The sequence below is a fragment of the Protopterus annectens genome, chromosome 12.part0 (genome assembly GCF_019279795.1).
Source record: "Protopterus annectens isolate FY-2018-M chromosome 12.part0, PAN1.0, whole genome shotgun sequence".
In the NCBI taxonomy this organism is placed as follows: domain Eukaryota; kingdom Metazoa; phylum Chordata; order Ceratodontiformes; family Protopteridae; genus Protopterus; species Protopterus annectens.
This window is the reverse complement of record NC_056746.1, coordinates 785,056-804,133: the sequence shown is the minus strand read 5'-3', so window position 1 is coordinate 804,133 and position 19,078 is coordinate 785,056.

Sequence of the window (19,078 nt, the reverse complement as noted above, 5' to 3'; positions counted from 1 at the left end):
GCATTAGGGAATAGGGAATGTGTAACATGTAGTACCACACTTTTCCCAGCAGGAGAATGGATGCCAGGGGCGTAAGTGAGTGAGGGGGATATGCAAATGTAGCATGTACCATGGGTATGCATATAAATGAGACAGAACAGCAAACGTGTGGGTCACAGCAACCGCCAACGTGAATGCAGTCCCGTTTGAATTACGACTATAGAACATATATATGTGAACTGTAATTAATGCTCTGTGCAAAGACAGTTACATATGTAAAGGTGAAAGTGTGTTCATCGTCCGTTAACCGAAGAGATATGTGACTGGAACAGTCACAACTAATACAGGCCAGTAAGCACACAGACTCAGTAAACATATGTAACCCAGAATACCAATATGCATGCGCCGCGTAACCCACAATGAGGAAATGCAAGTGCGCTGTGGGGATCCGCCACAGCAGAGTAACTTAATGCTGTTTCCCGTTAGTTATACATGTCTCAAAACTATCAGCCTCTGAAAGTATGGAACCGGACAATGCCATGCAAAGTACTGGTACAAATAGTGTGAAACACATGATATGTGCTAAGACAAACATAGAAAGTGGATAGAATAACGGGTGTGTTAGTAGCAGGGATTGACGAAGGGTATGCATTTGTAGCCTGGCCTACCTGTCAGAAGGTGCCACCATAAGTCTCACATGAAATGCCAGCAAATTGACAGATAGACACAGGTCAATATAAAACACACCTAAGATAAAGGGCCAACCATCCGTACACTCCGCCAGTATCTGTACATTGGAAAGGTATGGTATGGTAATAGATGTTTTACACAGGTAATCCACAGACATTAACATAGCAAGGTATGAAACGAGGAGTTTAAAAGTATATATGTACACACAACAGACCTATGTCCAATATCTGACACATGGATATAAATATGCCAAGTAATAGATATATGGGTAGTCAAACAGACATCCACGAATGGGGAACATACAGCAGCTGTCAAAATCACTGGCCAGAAAGTGACAGTCCAGCAAGTTCTACACTTTAAACATGCACACTGGTGTCCATTGTAGGACTCCAAAATGTATCCATTCGCAGCCCTGCTACATTGACAAAAGAAGTGTCAGCCGCAAATAAATTAGCTATACATGCACTAAAAGCGGGTTCAAGGGTGATGACACGTGTCCATGAAATGCAGGACATATGAACAGACATCCCTAGAGTGGGGAGTGCATAAAAGGGCCACATCCCAGTACCGCACACATTAACCATGTGTAATTTTACCGTAGAGGTTGCAATGGGAACCTGGGTATGCAGAAATGGGCCTAGTGTTGTTTGGCAGAGAATGAGGCCCGCCTGGGAGGGATGTGGGTATAGCACATGCCTTTATCCCCACTAATGGTGCAAACACCCCTGGATAATGGAAAGCAGGTTGGAATATGTACAGCCCTATATCGGTCCTGCAGGGATTCCCATGGATGGACATGCATCGACCAAGATGGTACCCATAACTGGAAAACTGTCAGAATAACACAGCTGCAGTAAGGCATAGTACAGGAAATACAGATAGGGACCATATTATAAATCCCATACAAAGTCAGACCGGCGAATACTGGCAGCCATGAATATGGATGTTATGAGTGTCAGTAATCATGCAATGGAAATAGCAGTCACTATCACCTACCGCACAGTCTGGAATGCCTAGGCAGCAAGCAGCTAGGAAGGCACATCACTATTGAAAGAACAAGGGCAAAGGGAACCGTCAGGGGGTACATAATGACAACAGGTCAAGGGTATGAAGGAGCTAACCTGTCCAAAATACATGTACTGAACCGGTGATAGTAGGCGGACAGGTGAGAAGAAAGACAGCAGGACAAATGTGCAAACATGTATAAGTCATACCGGACTTTGTGAATGACAACGATGCCCGTGAAGGTCACTGTGGAAGGTAATCAGACACAGAGGTAAAGTGTCCCCCAGGGTGTCATGAAGTGTCAACATAACAATTACCAGGCCCCCATGGTCGTACGTGAGCCCCGCCACTGACGGAAAGCAAAAACGGCCACATATGGTACATGAAAGACCAATTAGTGTGGATAAGCAGATGTAGACCTGGGGAGGAATACAACTGTCTGTGGGGGTGTGTCGTAAATTAGAAGGTAGTGTCATGTGGTCTGTCATGCCGCCATACACTGTCTGTGTTTTGTAGTCAGACAGTGGGATTTTTATGTTGATCAGACACATTAACTCCCCAATTGTCCGGTTCCAACTTTTAAAGCCCGCCTCATATTGCCGGCCAACGAACAAACATCGGCCCTCAGAAAAATGCCACAGGAAACAACCGGCCACATCAATGCAAGAAAAACAGCAAAAAGGGCCCTGATCCCCATAACAAAACCTTGCCCATATCAAGGGGGGTTTTAAAGAACAGTCATGTGGGCCCTTTTTCCCCATTTCAAAAGGTTGTCCAGAAAAGGGGGGCTCCTTGAGGTAGTGAAAATGAAAACACAGTTACATGGTCACTTTTTATCCCCCTGCAAGATGTTTAAATGTGGCATAACAGCCCTGCCCGGGTAGTGCTAAACCTTTAAACGGGAAAGTCAAAAGGTCATTAAAAGGGGACATGACAGAAGAAATAGGGGGCTCCAAAAGAATCACAAGCTCGGGGTAACACTCAACCTTCAGGCAATGATACCACAAGGTTTTTAAATGGCTATGCATACAGGGAAAAGTTCCAGAAAGGGAAGCGTTGGGGCCAAAAATATAAAATTTTATTAAATATATTATAAATTTATTTCATCGATACAACAGCATGGGGAAGGGCTGGGGAATAAAATCATACCCTTCCACCAAGCAGGCTAGGAAAAATTAAAAAAAAAAATATATTTAAATAAACACGAGAGAGATACAGCAGACACATATGAAAAGGCTGTGACCCTACACACACACCCACACACCACACAACCAAACAACACGCCAGGAGGTGACCTACACCACCCCCACCAGGCAGTCCACTTAAGTGCTCTCAATCCGAAACACGGGAATGTCAGAGGATATTGGGGGGTGCACATGAAAAATAGTGCAACAATGGGTTGTAAAGCATCAAAACAACACCCAACACAAACACACACACACACACAAGGGCCAGGAATTAAACCTTTACACCTACCTACCCACTACAGATGATGCATTTACAGAAGCCTCGAGTTACTGAACACAGCACTGTCAGAGGCATACTTCTAGGTGGGTGACATCATCCGCAAAGGAATAGACGCTGATAGCAATGTATGTGTTGTGAAGGTCTAAAAGCTTTACTGTCCCAGAGGCAGCTGGAAACACACACACCCCGGAAGGGCCGGTAGTTGAACCGACGCCTACCTACATGAACACACTACAGCATGATGCATTTACAGAATACGCTGCCAAGATTTCTGAGCACAGCACTGCCAGAGGCATACTTCCAGGTGGGTGACATCACCCCAAAGGAATAGATCCCGATAGCAATGTATGTGTTGTGGGGTGTCTAAAAGCATCACTGCCCGCAGAGGCAGCTGGAAACACACACACACAGGAAGGGCGGGAGTTGAACCTACACCTACCTACATGAACACACTAAGCATGATGCATTTACAGAACGCTACGAGATTACTGAGCACAGCACCCAGAGGCATACTTCTAGGTGGGTGACATCATCCGCAAAGGAATAGCCATAGCAAATGTATGTGTTGTGAGGGTCTAAAAGCATCACTGTCAGCAGAGGCAGCTGGAAACACACACACACACACGGGAAGGGGCCCGGGAGTTGAACCTACACCTACCTACATGAACACACTACAGCATGATGCATTTACAGAACGCCTACGAGATTACTGAGCACAGCACTGTCAGAGGCATACTTCTAGGTGGGTGACATCATCCAAAGGAATAGCGCGATAGCAAATGTATGTGTTGTGAGGCTCTAAAAGCATCACTGTCCAGAGGCAGCTGGAAACACACACACACAAACACGGGAAGGGGCCCGGAGTTGAACCTACACCTACCTACATGAACACACTACAGCATGATGCATTTACAGAACGCTACCGAGATTACTGATCACAGCCAAGTCAGAGGCATACTTCTAGGTGGGTGACATAATCCGCAAAGGAATAGATGCATAGCAAATGTATGTGTTGTGAGGCATCTAAAAGCATACTGTCCCAGAGGCAGCTGGAAACACACACCACACACGGGAAAGGGGCCCGGAGTTGAACCTACACCTACCTACTGAACACACTACAGCATGATGCATTTACAGAACGCTACCGAGATTACTGAGACAGCATTGTAAGAGGCATACCCTAGGTGGGTGATATCATCTGCAGAGGAAAGATGCCGATGGGGAATAATACAGAGTGAGCAGTCACACAGCATGTTACTATCCCAAGGTGGACGACAGTAACACGGTGCTGCAACCAATACTAACTATCTACACACTACATCAAAATGGATACAGGATGCACCACAGACAGTACACCTTTGAAGAGCAACCTGGGGCATGATGTAGGCATCCATTGTGGCATAGCAACTACATATAACTCCTGGCGGCCACCATGGCTATGCAGGATGTCATTGGCCATGGCTACACGCCTAGTATCAGGCGGTGTGCCAAATGTACTGTGTCCCATGCATGGCGACTGGGCATGCTCACACATTAGCATTTGCAAAGTGCAGACATGCATACACATGGAGTGTAATCATGAAAGGGCAGAGTGGAATCCTGTGTGTCCACACACAACAGCAAACTGGGCATGCTCACACACTTAGCGGTTGCAAAGGGAAACATACATGCACACGGGTATAATCACAGAAGGGCAGTGTGCACTGTAGTGTGTCCATCTACACAACTGCTCACTGGGCATGCTCACACACTTAGCATTTGCAAAGTGCAGACATGCATACACATGGAGTGTAATCATGAAAGGGCAGAGTGTGGAAGGTCCTGTGTGTCCACCTACACACAACACGCATGCTCACACACTTAGCGTTGCAAAGGGGAAACATACATGCCCCGGGTATAATCACAGAAGGCAGTGTGCACTGTAGTGTCCATCTACACAACTGCTCACTGGGCATGCTCACACACTTAGCATTTGCAAAGTGCAGACATGAAACACATGGATTTAATCATGAAAGGGCAGAGTGTGGAACGCTGTGTGTCCACCTACACAACAGCAAACCGGGCATGCTCACACCTAGCATTTGCTACGGCTCCAGCATGCAGGGGAGTGTACCCCTGCAGGTCACAGTAAGGTAAACCTATCCACACCCCGGGGTGGTCACACATGCAGTTACTCATACACACAGATGACATCACAGGCATCGGGTGCAGGTCACACATGTACAAACTGCAGTGAACACTGTAGCTGCCATGCCAGCACCATGTCATTGGTGCAGCAGTATGCCCCCGGTCCAACAACAGCATGTGACAATCCACAGGTCTGTATAGCAGTGTACACCAGTTGTGCACACATGTACTACCATGATCCAACATGTGTGATGTAGTCCACCCATATCAGTATACATGGACAGGTCGCTCCATACATACCACGGCCCTGACACAGCTGTGACACATGACTGCCGCTGTACCACAGTGAACCACCGTCCGGATATGTCATACATGTGAATGTCTGGATGTGTGCATGGACTGCACACATGACACATATAGCCTGTGTGTACCACATGCATAGCCACGGCTACACACATGAATGGAAGGTGGACCCATGTCTGTAATATGCTCCCACTAGAGGGTGTAGCGGTGTTGACTGGGACACATACCCTTGTATTGTTTGCCTGTGACAGCTGTGATACCATACCACAGTCCATGTTTTATGTATGTCAACACACATGTCAAAACATAGCAATGCATACAAAATGGCAACAGGAGACACATGTGACATGTGTACTGTGCATGGAGAGCCATGCATGAGCAGTGGCGATGTCCATAACATAGTTGCAGAACCCTACCACATGCCTACCCATCATGGGGGCCCTATATGGTGGCATAGAAACAGCACGTATGGAGGTATGTGTACATTGTATAAACACCTGTCTACATGCATGTGTGCAGGTGGTGGCTCACAGGTGTGTCACACACCATCCTACCCTGCCATGTGCATACAGTATGCTATGTCGCTGTTACATGACAGTGCTGACATAATGCATACCCAGCGGTCAGGTGTCATCGATGTATGTCACATGGCAACTGTCACCTACCACCTCCCAAGTGCATATATCGGCACATCTCCCGGATACAGTGTTGGTACACATAATGCACTACATCCCGCTGCATGCCTGCACACGTATCATAGGGGGTGTAGTATTCCCAGCACTGACATGTGTGCATGAATGTGTGCCCATGTATGCCACATATCGGGGGGAATATGTCCCACGTGCTACACATCCCTGTACACCATAGTAGAGGTCTGTACATACCTCAGTGTGGGGTGCATGGATTGGGATGGTGCAGTACATGCAACATGTTGTCTCTCCATGTATACATGTGTGGTCACCACAATGTGTGCGTGTCAACATGTTTGTATGTCTGCTGCTTGGTGTGAGGGTGTATGCAAATATACTGTTGTGAACAGACACTAATTCCACAGGGTGGCCATCCCGTACTGGTGCTGCATTGTACAACCCTGTCGATGCCATAGGTGCGAGCCATACTGGCCACCTGTGCATGTCCGCACCCTGTGACAGGGGTGTGGGTGCATAGTATTGTGAGGGTGCTGACCACACAGGCAGGTGTCCCCATCTGCACACTATGGGGTGTGTCATAGTGGTGTACACCCTGCATCTGACCATATCCTGTACTGTTACAGGGTCCTACTGCTGCACAGCGTGCACCACAGCTGACAGGTGACACCTGAAGTCAGTGGCCAGCACGCTGTTTTGCACCTGCACCATGTCACCATACCTGTACTGTGTCCTGCTATGTATGTGACGTCTCTGTCCACTGTAGCCTGTGGCACCAACCACATGCGCAGGTGCAGTATAGTGCAGACATGTGTGTCATGTAGGTGTCCAGGCAGGTTGGGGGTACATGTAGTATGCTGATATTGCCAGATGTGCCTGTGGGTAATCCACAGCTACACTGGGGACCGATAACAGTGCCCCCTGTAGGCACATGCGAGTACACCATAGGAGGGATACAGGTTATCAGAACCAACATGGTCCTACACATGTAACCGTCAAAATACCGTGAACACATCACAATGCATGCTGCACCTGCACTACATGGTATGTCTGCTGCATGTTGACAGTACACAACCCACATCACATAGCATCTGTCAGTCTTCACACACAACCACTGCAACATACACATCCCACGCTATGCATACACGGGTTATCACATACACCTATCACTATCCTGTCCACCCTGTGCATCAGAATATATTTTCATAACCCTGCACCGATGGTGTGGATGACAGGGATGCGGCAGAGGCTTCATCATATGCACAGGGTGATATTTTATGCCAGGGGCATAGGCTGCACCAATGGATAACATCATGTGTGTGTGTAAGGGCGGTGAGTTTACTGGCATGTCTGTGCAGAATGCATGTGGATGTGGTGGAGCCCTACAGTTGTGTCTGCTGTGTGTGGGTATGTGTGTACACAGTTCAGCCATATGTGATGCCTACACGGGTAAAATTGACAGCCCCAGACTGTACAGTGCAGGTTGAAAGGCTCACTGTGTCCTCCGGCCACGTGACCGTGCCTGCCTGGGGTTGCACGGGCACTACCAGGTGGAGGTAAGAGTTGCTACTGTCTGATGACACATGTGCGCTGGAACTGTGTCCACGCTGGGACTGGCCAGGGCCACATCCACATGGCCTGCTGTGTCCTGGTGTGAGTGCACCCAGCTGCACTGCTACTGCTACCGGCACTATGTGGGTGGGCATGAGGTGGCACGCACACGCCGACCTACACTAGGTGGTGTTGCGGGCCCACGTGTCCTACACCCTCACCCCTACCAGGTGTTCCAGCACAGACAGCTCACGCTTTTCAGATTGCCATGCCTCGTCGAGGATTCCAACCATTTACCTAATCGCCTATCCAGTACATTAGCAATCTGCTGTTGAGCATTGCCAATGACTGGATGTTGTCATTTAGGGTAGGATTGCAGCCCTCTGCAGCCTCTGCCCTTCTTGGTTCTGCATTCTGCACGTGCCTGTGCCACCATTACAGTCTGGAACATGCATCTGGTGATACCAGCTGCGCGCCTGTACTGCAGGTGCATGTCTGCCAGAGGTCCTCCCCCGAGCAGCACCAGCCACATGCCTGTGTGGCACACTGCCAGTCATTACACTGGCAACATGGTGTGCAGGCACACCTTCTGTAGACACCACACATTCCTGTTCAATGCCAACAGACGCCGACTGTCCTTCCTCTATGGGCAACGGTGATGTGGTATGTGTTGGCATCAGAACCGTGGGGGTGAGGGGACATAGGTGGGATGGTAACCAATGGCGCAGATTCTGCCCCTGACAACCCTGCCTGTACCTCATGCATATGGTCATCACCGCTAGTATCTGTGTGGACACTAACATCAGATGGACCGCAGGAGGGTAACACACCTACACCACCTGTGAATACAAAGACATACTGTAAGGTACATTACACACAGACAAACACACACACACACACACACACACACACCCAGACACACAGACACACACACACACACACACACACACACACACACACACCCACACACACAACACAACACAACAACACACAAAACACAACACACACACACACACACACACACACACACACACACACAGACACACAGACACACCATGCATGTGTTATTTCAGATGGCATGCAGCATTCCTGCACTACAGCAGAGGGACTGCAGCTCAGACATTAATAGGTTAGTATGCATACCACCCTGGGGTGCACACTACATCACGCAGGTGTATATCAGTAGGCATGCAGTACACACAATCATGGTAGTTTGCATGCATCACCGTGATACACCATGTGGCCACAAACAGGTTAACAGTACACATGGCTGCGTTACCTTGACATGTAATCCCTGACATGCGTAACATGTCTACATGTGTGACACAATGGTGTCCGCACATACCACATCATAATGGGCTTCACAGTGCAGTGTTGTGTGTACAGCCTACAGCCAGAATGCATGTTTAGCACATATGTATGTGCAGGTGTGGTTAGTGTGAGCCGTGTACATAGCTATACAGTGTGAGTACAGGCACTGTGCCACTGCATGGCAACATGACGCATGTATGTTGCTGTGCAATGCATAACATGGACCCTTGCCATGACTGCAACACAGTCATGCTGTTCCACAGCACGTATATGGTAGAAATCGGTGACACCTCCATTGGCTGCAGACAAGCATTCCGGTTGTCCGGTGTAACACATCAAATGTACAGGTGGTCTACTACGGCTATGATTGCACTATGTGTGGACAATGTGCGACGGGGTCTATCCACATCAGCCATACTGTGTGGCAAGATGCCTGTGGCTATCACCCATGGCCATGTGTGAATGGGTCTTGGACAATTGTGTGTGATGGGCACCTGTACACATGTCTGTGGTGTCCCATGTGACATACACCCATACATGTCGGAGGTGTCACAATGCACAGGGCTATGCGGACAACAGTGTGGATGTTTGTTATGTCGGGTGTAGGTCATGTGATGGTGAGTCAATATTGCAGACAGAACACCACAAGCTTGGGACATGTTGGGTGGCGTGTCACAATGTGTGCACACAATGCAGGGGCATATGTCACATTGGTGACACCTGTGTGCTTCCCAGATCACTGCTCACTGTGTGGTACTGTGTGCGTACCACGGATGTTGTTCCAATGCATACTACATATGCATCCATTGTAGAACACCTCCACCGTTGTATGCATAGCTGACCGCACATATCACATTGACAGGTACTGTGGTTTCATGCCCGGGGTATAATAACGGTTGTATCTACTGCACATGGGTGGCATGTGTGTGTCTGGTGGTGCAAACCCGTATAACGTGACTGGAACAAAACCCAGGTGTGCCTGTTATACCTGGCCACATGGCAAATAACTCTACACTGTAACATGCCTGATACTGACAACAGTCTCACCTGGCGGACCCTGTCTGTGCGACATGCCAGAGGTACCTGTATAGGGAGACACAACAGTATAAACATTACCATGACTGTATGACAGCCACAGTTGCACTGTGCATGTGACATCATGTACCTGTGTGATAGCATAAGGTATGCACATGCTGCATACACCGTAGCATACTGTAGTATGCGGGTTGTGTTCCATATACCTGGCATGTGTTGTTACTTTACATGATGTACAGTGACACCTGCAACTACAGTGGATATCATACTCATATGCAAGACTGACTTACCAGGCAACTCCAGGGTCATTGGTTGGGAGACACCCACCTCCACGATGGCGGGTAGTGTTTCAGAATGCTGTTCCTGGGTGTCCCCAGACTGGCCAGTAGCTCCTCTGTGTGTGTGAGTGGGGCTGGGTTGGTGGCCCACCACCTGTTCCACCTTGTTCTCTGGCGATTGCAGTGGCACGCTGTTTGCATGCCGTTTAGGTCCGTGCAGTGTTGGTGTACCTGCTGGTAGGTGCGGTTGTTGCCACCGTCATTCACCCTCCTGGGATATCCTGCCACAGGTCATCCCCCTGCTGCTTGCTTTGGGACATGGCTGAACAGAATGTCATAGTTGTCATGGAGCAATGGTATGATTACTTCATCCTCCTGGGGGTGAAGGCTGGGAGTGTGAAGCGTGGCATTATCTGTAAGACATAATGATGGTGACAGGTCACATTCACACTGATGTACTGGCATACCCCTGAACATACATTGCTATGACATGCGACATCTGCACAGTAATCACTGGAGCATCATGACACTGACACTGCTGACGTGTTGCTGTCACACCTGTCCCCCGTTATGCAGTGGATACATATCTCTGTGTCAACTCATCACACTGTACATACTCCATGTAGATGGTAACCTGCTGTGAACATGTGTACCTGCCTGCACTTGTGTTCTTACCAATCTTCACTTGGCCCAATGTGTCCACAGTTCTACTGTTCACCTGGATGTTGTGTATATGTCACATGACATCACAGACGCAGCCGTTATGGACGTCAGCAGTGGCACTGCACACATACACATGGACACCTGTACATGCATGTGTTTTGCCATATACATCTACTCAGCACTGTACGCGTGTTGAACATCATGCCACGGCTCGCCTGTATTGCACATGTGATACACATGGGACAATGTCTAATCATATGACATGTGCAGGGATGGTCAAACATAGCATGTGCGCGCATGCCCCTGTCACACAGCACTTGTGACACCACAAGGTGCATCAGTGCCACATTACTGATCCAGTCAGTTGATAGTGCATGTGCCATGTGGCCATTGCACCATGTATGACTGTGATCGTGCAGCCTTGATGGACAGGGTTGCATGGTATGGCAGGGTATATCACATAAATGGCACAGGGATGTGTCCAGCCTGTGGAATACCAGTATTGGGAGGGTGGCTGTCCATTCCATATGTCATTTATATGGGTATATGGACATGTCGCATGTCCATCATCATGGTGTGGACAATATCCTTCTGCAAGGTAGGCAGCATGCTGCATGATGGGTGTGTATGGTGCATGCTGGTATCACACCCATGCATAAACATTACCCCTGACAGGTGCTATGTGCTGTAATATTGTTCAACACAGTGCTGTATATGCCCACGGTGATATCCCCTGCACATGGATGGTACCCGACCTGACATGGGTACCTCATAGTCTACATCCAGTGCCTGCTATCACCACCATGTCGGCTGCACCGCACAGCACCATCCCTTCCACAGTGACCATGATGTTGAGCACACCGAGGTATTCATTTATGGGGCGGGATGTTCACATAGCGGTGGCAATGCTGGTATCATCCATCAGACCATACACTTATGACACACCTCCCCACACAGCCCATTCAGTATGTTGTTCGCAACACTGACATAGCTATACTGCTAGGCCAGGTCCATTCCCAGCCATACATACAGATGCATAACATGTCTCTCTGTGGCATGGGGCTACAATGATGGTGGGGTTCAACACATACCGTGTTCGACTGTAGATGGCGCTGATGTTCTGTGCACATGTCAACACATTAACCCTGTTCTACTGTAGCCAGCGGTGATGTGTAGGGCACATGTGAATGCTGCACATTGTGTAGATGTCTGTCTAGCAACAGGCCACAGGGGGAACAGGCAAGGGTATTTGTAATCAAATATACATGCCACCCTTTCAGCTGTACTGCTAACATCTCAGGTGCTAATGTGTCATGGACATGCACACCTTACCCCGGGAAAAGGGGTAAATGCATTGCCACCTGTACTCATCCCCTCTTGTGGCTTGCTATTATCCCACACGCTATTTGTATTGTATTGTCAAGCTATGCACCTGTGCAGGACATGTGAGCATGTATGCGCTACTGCTACCTTTGCACCCATTGCACAACATGTCACACAGGTACACTGGCAGTCATACACTTCACAGCTTGCTGACGGTCGACAGGTTTTCACTTAACACATATCCTGTGGGACATGGTCGTATGTACAGGCATGTCCAACCATCACGCACCAGTGCTACCCCCATATGATGGATATGTCTCATGTGGCAATACAGCAACTGTCACATGTACTCATGCAATGCCCCTGCCACCATAACGGTACTGCCTGTGGAGTTGTGCTTCTGCATCCATGCTGTGCCCATAGCTGTCAGTTGTACATCATTACGTCAACGTACCTCATTTGGTGTTCTAACGGTGCATGTTCATCACGGCACCACATTGAAAAGGGGCGTCACACAGTCATTGTTGTACACAGTTTACATGCCAGCCATGGCTTACTAGATGGGAATCATTGTAATTCATTGGGATATCATATTTATACATTGGAGCAGCGTATTCCAGCCATCATATACCCTTCCTAGATGATACTTTTAGGCAGCCAGTAGTAGGTGTTCTACGATCTGCACATTAGTCACACAGTACGAGGGCTACTGTTACCCATTCTGTGGACAGGGTGCTGACAGCTGTGGATGGGGGTGATGCTGTCGACAACCATGACTGCACCTGATAGTCACATCTGGATGGGTAACAGTCACAACACACAAAGACCATCACGTAGTAACACATCATCTACAACAATGGACATTCCTGCAAGAACAATGTATGCAATATGTCCGTATGACCACTGTAGGCACCACTGGTGGCCCCCAGCATGGCAACCAACATCAGTGTATATCCCGCAGACTCATGGGTTACACCATTCACAACACACCAGTCACGGATGACGCTGTTGTGAATCACACTGCAGTTCCACACATCATGTTACACAAGGCATTATGCACTGAGATGTTGCGGACGGGTGAACACCTCTGACACTCAACATACGCACACATGTCACATCACCTGGTACAATATATCTCTCATTCATCATGTTATTGTGACTGCCCTGTGATGGCAATACACAGACTACGTGCGGGACATGCAATGGCTCACCGGTGTTATAGCCCTCTGGGTGTGTGTCTAGCCATGGTGTACAGTCGGCAGTGGTCTGGACACGGGGACACTGTACATTGACCTATTGTGTCACTGCAACAGTTGCCTATGCTCCTACTGTTATTGTACAGGCATGTGGTATCTGACCGCTATGACAGTCCAGGTCAAACACAATGCTGTGGCACTCATGACCTGCAGCCATCGGCCTGGGGTGTAGAGCACACATGTACATCATCACATGCTATACTGCCTCTCTGGCAGTTTCACATAACTGTCACCGGCAGGGCTATAACTGGCAGGCACGGCATGGGGCCATGTGGAACAATGCTTGCATCTTCCACTGTGATGCACACAAGCGGGGCACACACACTATTGCACCACTCACATATCTCTGCAGTGACTGGGACCTGCCTCCATGCTCTGCGCAGCACACCTGCAATTACGGAATGTACATGGACCATACCTTCCAGGCCCATACCTGGACCGGAATACCCACAGATGAGGGGTTCACACATCACACAGTGTTTTGCACACATCCTGGATAGTTGTTTAACACAATGCATCATAGGTGCTCCATGTGCAGATAACCGTGTTTGTGACCGCTATACACATTGTAACACGCGACAGAGTCGACAGTGTACACCACAGGTTACATACTGTCTGTGTTGTTATAGTGTACATTGGGCCTCAGACAGCTACCACTGCTGTTTGCTGACAGTAACCCACACTTCCCTGGGATAGACACCCATGTACCTACACATGCTTGAGTCATGCACTCCGCTCAGCTGGGTGAAACAATAAAAGCACATACCATACCTACACTACCCTTAGCATGAACACTACCTCCATGTGACTGGTGTGACACACCTGGGTTATCCCTCTTTGGTGGATTCAACACATATGCTACACGGGCCTTGGCCACACCCTGGAAAACACCCATCACAGCATACATGGGACATGTGTACTACAACATACTACGGACGCCCGCTGACAGCAGTTGTTAACATCATGACACCCATGTAGATGGACACTGCACATACATATGCTGACACATACCACAGTGCACTGCAGTAGCGTGTACACAATTGCAGGCATCATGCTACTCCACACAGAGACATGGCGGTACTGACCAGTTCACAGACGCCACTGTGGTGGTCATGTTCCATGCACATATATACAACCACATGTACAGGCTGTTGCACAGTGATGTACATGCACATGTGTGGGGTGCATCACTTTTCAGCCATGGTGGGTCCCAGAGGTCCATCATCACATACTCCAAGGTTAGCTACCTAAACATGACTGCCTCACATTGTGGTGTGGGGCCTCAGGCATTGTGGTGGTATGTCAGTATTCTTTGGCAACATCCACATCTGATGTCACATACAAAGTCACTCAAGTATTGCAGACCGAGCTAATGTTGGCCCTGCCAGGCAAAGGCGTTCCATCAATACACCCTCTCACTCACTACAGGGTCGCAATCCATACATGGACATCATAGTGTCCCTGTGGTCACATACACAGTACTGATATGCACACAATATGTCCTGGGACACTGGCCCAATGTCACCTTCCAATGTCCCTGGCTGTAATGTCCCACCAACCTGTTCGGAATATGTCTCCACACCAGGCCACTATATTCACTGCTAGCCTTTTGTCGGACATTGTGGACCCTGACCGCTGCACAGTGGCATTTATCGCACTACACACGGGTGGCACTGCATTGCACGAGTAGGACTATAGTCATTCACCCATGACTGGGCCATTCTGCCTGGCAGTGGGGCACATCCTCAGGAACGTGAGTCCCACACACATTGATGGCCTCCAGGCCTTTCCTAGCACCCGTGTTGGGCTTGTGTATGCCACAGCTAGGCACATACACATGCTGGCCACCTGTCATACAGTTGCATGGGCAGTTGAGGATGGTACAGAGGCCGACACATCATACGTTGTCCTCACATTGCCTTTCAGCAACATTCCACATTCTGGTATTGACAACATACACATCCACCTGCGCATCATACCCTGTGTCTCCGGATGTTATGCTATGTGGCTCATGGACTGTACACACAGCGGTGCCAGCATACCATAGTACCTACTACATGTCAGGTACATATTGCATTACACAGTCCTCAGTCATAGGGCCACTCATGTTCACTATATGCTTACATACAGAACATGCTGTCACAGAGTACTGTCCATGCCTAGATTTCCCACACCTACATACCAAGCGCCATTATTGCTCCACCAGCTCATACCAATACCAACCATACGGGTGTCAGTGTGGGGGTACTTCATATTTCATGGCTTCAGGATGCATGACACATGGTGCATGCACATCCCCTTTTCATAACTACATTCACCCACTGACTATCACATGGATAGTGGTCCCTATACATATCACATTGTACATGATTGCAGTACACACATATGCCACACACAGTCCTGTGGTTACCGTATTCCACTGTGGCATGGATATCCTTCTGCAAGGCCACACCTATCTGTACTGTGTGTGATGCTGGTACATAGGTAGCCATTGTACCTGTGAACTCACACATCTACAGACACAGAAGGGTACAATAACACATTTATGGTGTACCTTCAGCAAGAGGTACAGCGTTACATGGCACAAGAGTGACATGCCAGAATGTTTACTGGGCTCAGACAGTTTACATATCGGCTGACATACGGACAACACATCTGTACACATCTGCATACCACATACTCAGGGGGGTCTTCTGCTCTGACACGGCCCATGTCCTCCACATTAGTGATGCATATTCATTTTATTTTTATTTTATTTTTTTTTTACATTTGTTGACCGGGCTAGTCTAGCTGGATAGATGTCCATTTTCAGTAGACGCCTGGGGAGGAAAAGCTCCACACACAAAGGGAAAAAGCCCAATAGAACAATGTAGACATTTTTGTAACAAATGACTACGATAGAAGAATGTCCAAAAAAGGGCAGGTTACATAAAGACTACAGTAGGCAGAGAAATATACCAACATATATATATATATATATATATATATATATATATATATATATATATATATAACTATACTCCTCATACATGCCATTTCGGTGGGCGTGTGAATGGAATGCTCCTGGATATGTGCACACATGCCACACTGCATGGGCTGGGCTTCTGTGTTACTTCCACAACACAACACACCATGCTGTGGAACATAGGTCCTGTGTACATCCCGCGGACACACGGTAGCACTGTTCATATGATACCTCCCTTGCTGTTTGAGTGACACGTTGTCCTGGTACCACCACAGCAGCGGTACTGTGTAGTGGTGCAGTTGACACCTGCCTCTGCTGTTCATAGGACACTACCATGAGAGGTGACACTACTGTGTACACTGCCCATGTGCTGACAGACCTGCCAGACTGCATTGTTGCCCACTGTGCACCTGTGCAGCTACTACATGTCCTTTGGGCATGGTTACTTGGTGTCCCTTCCATTTAGAATAGCTATCATGCTATTACTCTGTCCCATACCTACAGGCCATATGTATCCTGTTATTGTACATTCAATAGGCGATACCTGTGTTATGTATGATATGCCTGTGATACTGTGTATGATATCTGTCATATCTACCTAGACAACTTTACATTACACATATTTCACATACTATCCCCTAATGCAGGGCATACTTGCACATCGGCCACACCTTACATATGACATCGACGGTATATGCATACACATGCGTGCTGTGACAGTATACATACATGTACTATCCCCTGCTATGGCGCTTCCTTGTTGGACATCCACTGCCAGCAACAGCGTGTGGTATGGCATTGTTCTCTTTAATGCCCTCCTGTGACATCCCTTGTGGTGTCTCCGCTGTGTACATGATGTCCCACTGCTGTACACACGGTGTCTACAAGCGTTGGTATGCTCAGCAGGATATCACTACATAACTACCTTTCACCACTGTCTGCATTACGGACAAGTGTAATTAATTACAACCACCATTCACATATGGTACAGCTTATTAATACAGATCATACGTTACACAACCTTACATATCGTTGTTCTACATACCTTGTTGGGGTGTCGTTTCCCTATCGGGATCGTTTTCCGTTTCCTTTCATTTCGGGAGTACAATGCTGTTTCGGTATGAGCATACGGTTTGAATATGCTGAGAGTCCTCCTTATATACGTTGATACCTGCAACATGTGGATTCATCCCATCAATTGCTGTTCCTCAGTGAGTAATTACGTGCATATCACCTGTGCATCTACTCCATTCGAATTCGACGATACAGGGGTTTAAATTTGGGAAACTCCACCTGGGCGTTGGCTATTTGCCCTACCTTCGTGGAGATGGTCTGTATTGTGTTATGTTATGTGTAACTGCAACTGCTATGTGTAGCGAAATGTATATTTTGAAGTCATGTCACCCGTGGATTGTGTGTGACAGGTGTAGTATTTTTCGACATGTGGGTGTACCTGTCCTGGCCCACTGATAACGGGGTATTGCATTCAGAACTGTAACATGGCTGTTGTATTCCTTTATACAACACATACAAGTATGCATCCGCCTTTAACTGTGTCTCCCACGATATGTTGTGGTTGTGCAGATGTCATTGACTGACTGTATGTTTGTGCTGCTATTACGGTTTGTATTCCTTTAATATCTATGGTGGGGGATATCGGTGGTTTATGGACGGATACGGGTTGTAGGCCTTGCATCTCTACATGGACAGTATAGTTGTCTGTATGCTCCATCCCTACTTGGAGAGGTAACAGTTAATAGTCTTTTGTTATGGGAGTGTGGGTTGGGCTGTTTTAATTGGTTCCGATATCGCTGCAGGCCTTGCTGCATGTAAACCCCGTAACTTCTGGTATATCAGCAGCTATGTGTCGTGAGTTTCATGCATATCACCTGTGAATCTACTCCATTCGTAATTACCCATACTGGGGTATAATTGGATTCTCCCGGTGGATATTTGCCCTACCTGGAGATGGTCTGTATTGTCTTATGATGTGAGAGTGTTCAATCTCGTTTCTTTCCAGTCGGGCCGCTTAAAATCTGCATCGAGAAGAAGCTCGAGACCAACCTATCTCCCAATTCCTCTGCCCTTACCTCAGATCTAGTTTGCTGCATCTGATCACATCGCTTGAAGAGCTCTGAGCCAACTTCAGATAAGATTTATCTTTTCTTAAAATTTTTGATCTAAAGTTATTGGATTGTGACACTTGTTGGTGTGTTGTGTGTTTGGGTCTTGGGTTCGATTAACTAAATCTTTAGTGTTTTTAAACAGTTTAGGTTTAAAGTTAGGATCCTAGGGCCTACCCACTCACTAATTCTCGGATTTGACTACATTCATTTCTTCATAACATTATTTTGGCCTTTGGCTAAGATTAAATATATTGGTGTTATTTCACTAGTTTTTGTGACCTTTTTGGAAACAAAAGTCTGACAAGGTTAAAAATTTTTTGGTTTTCAAGAGAAAGTCCCAAAGGGTTTCGGG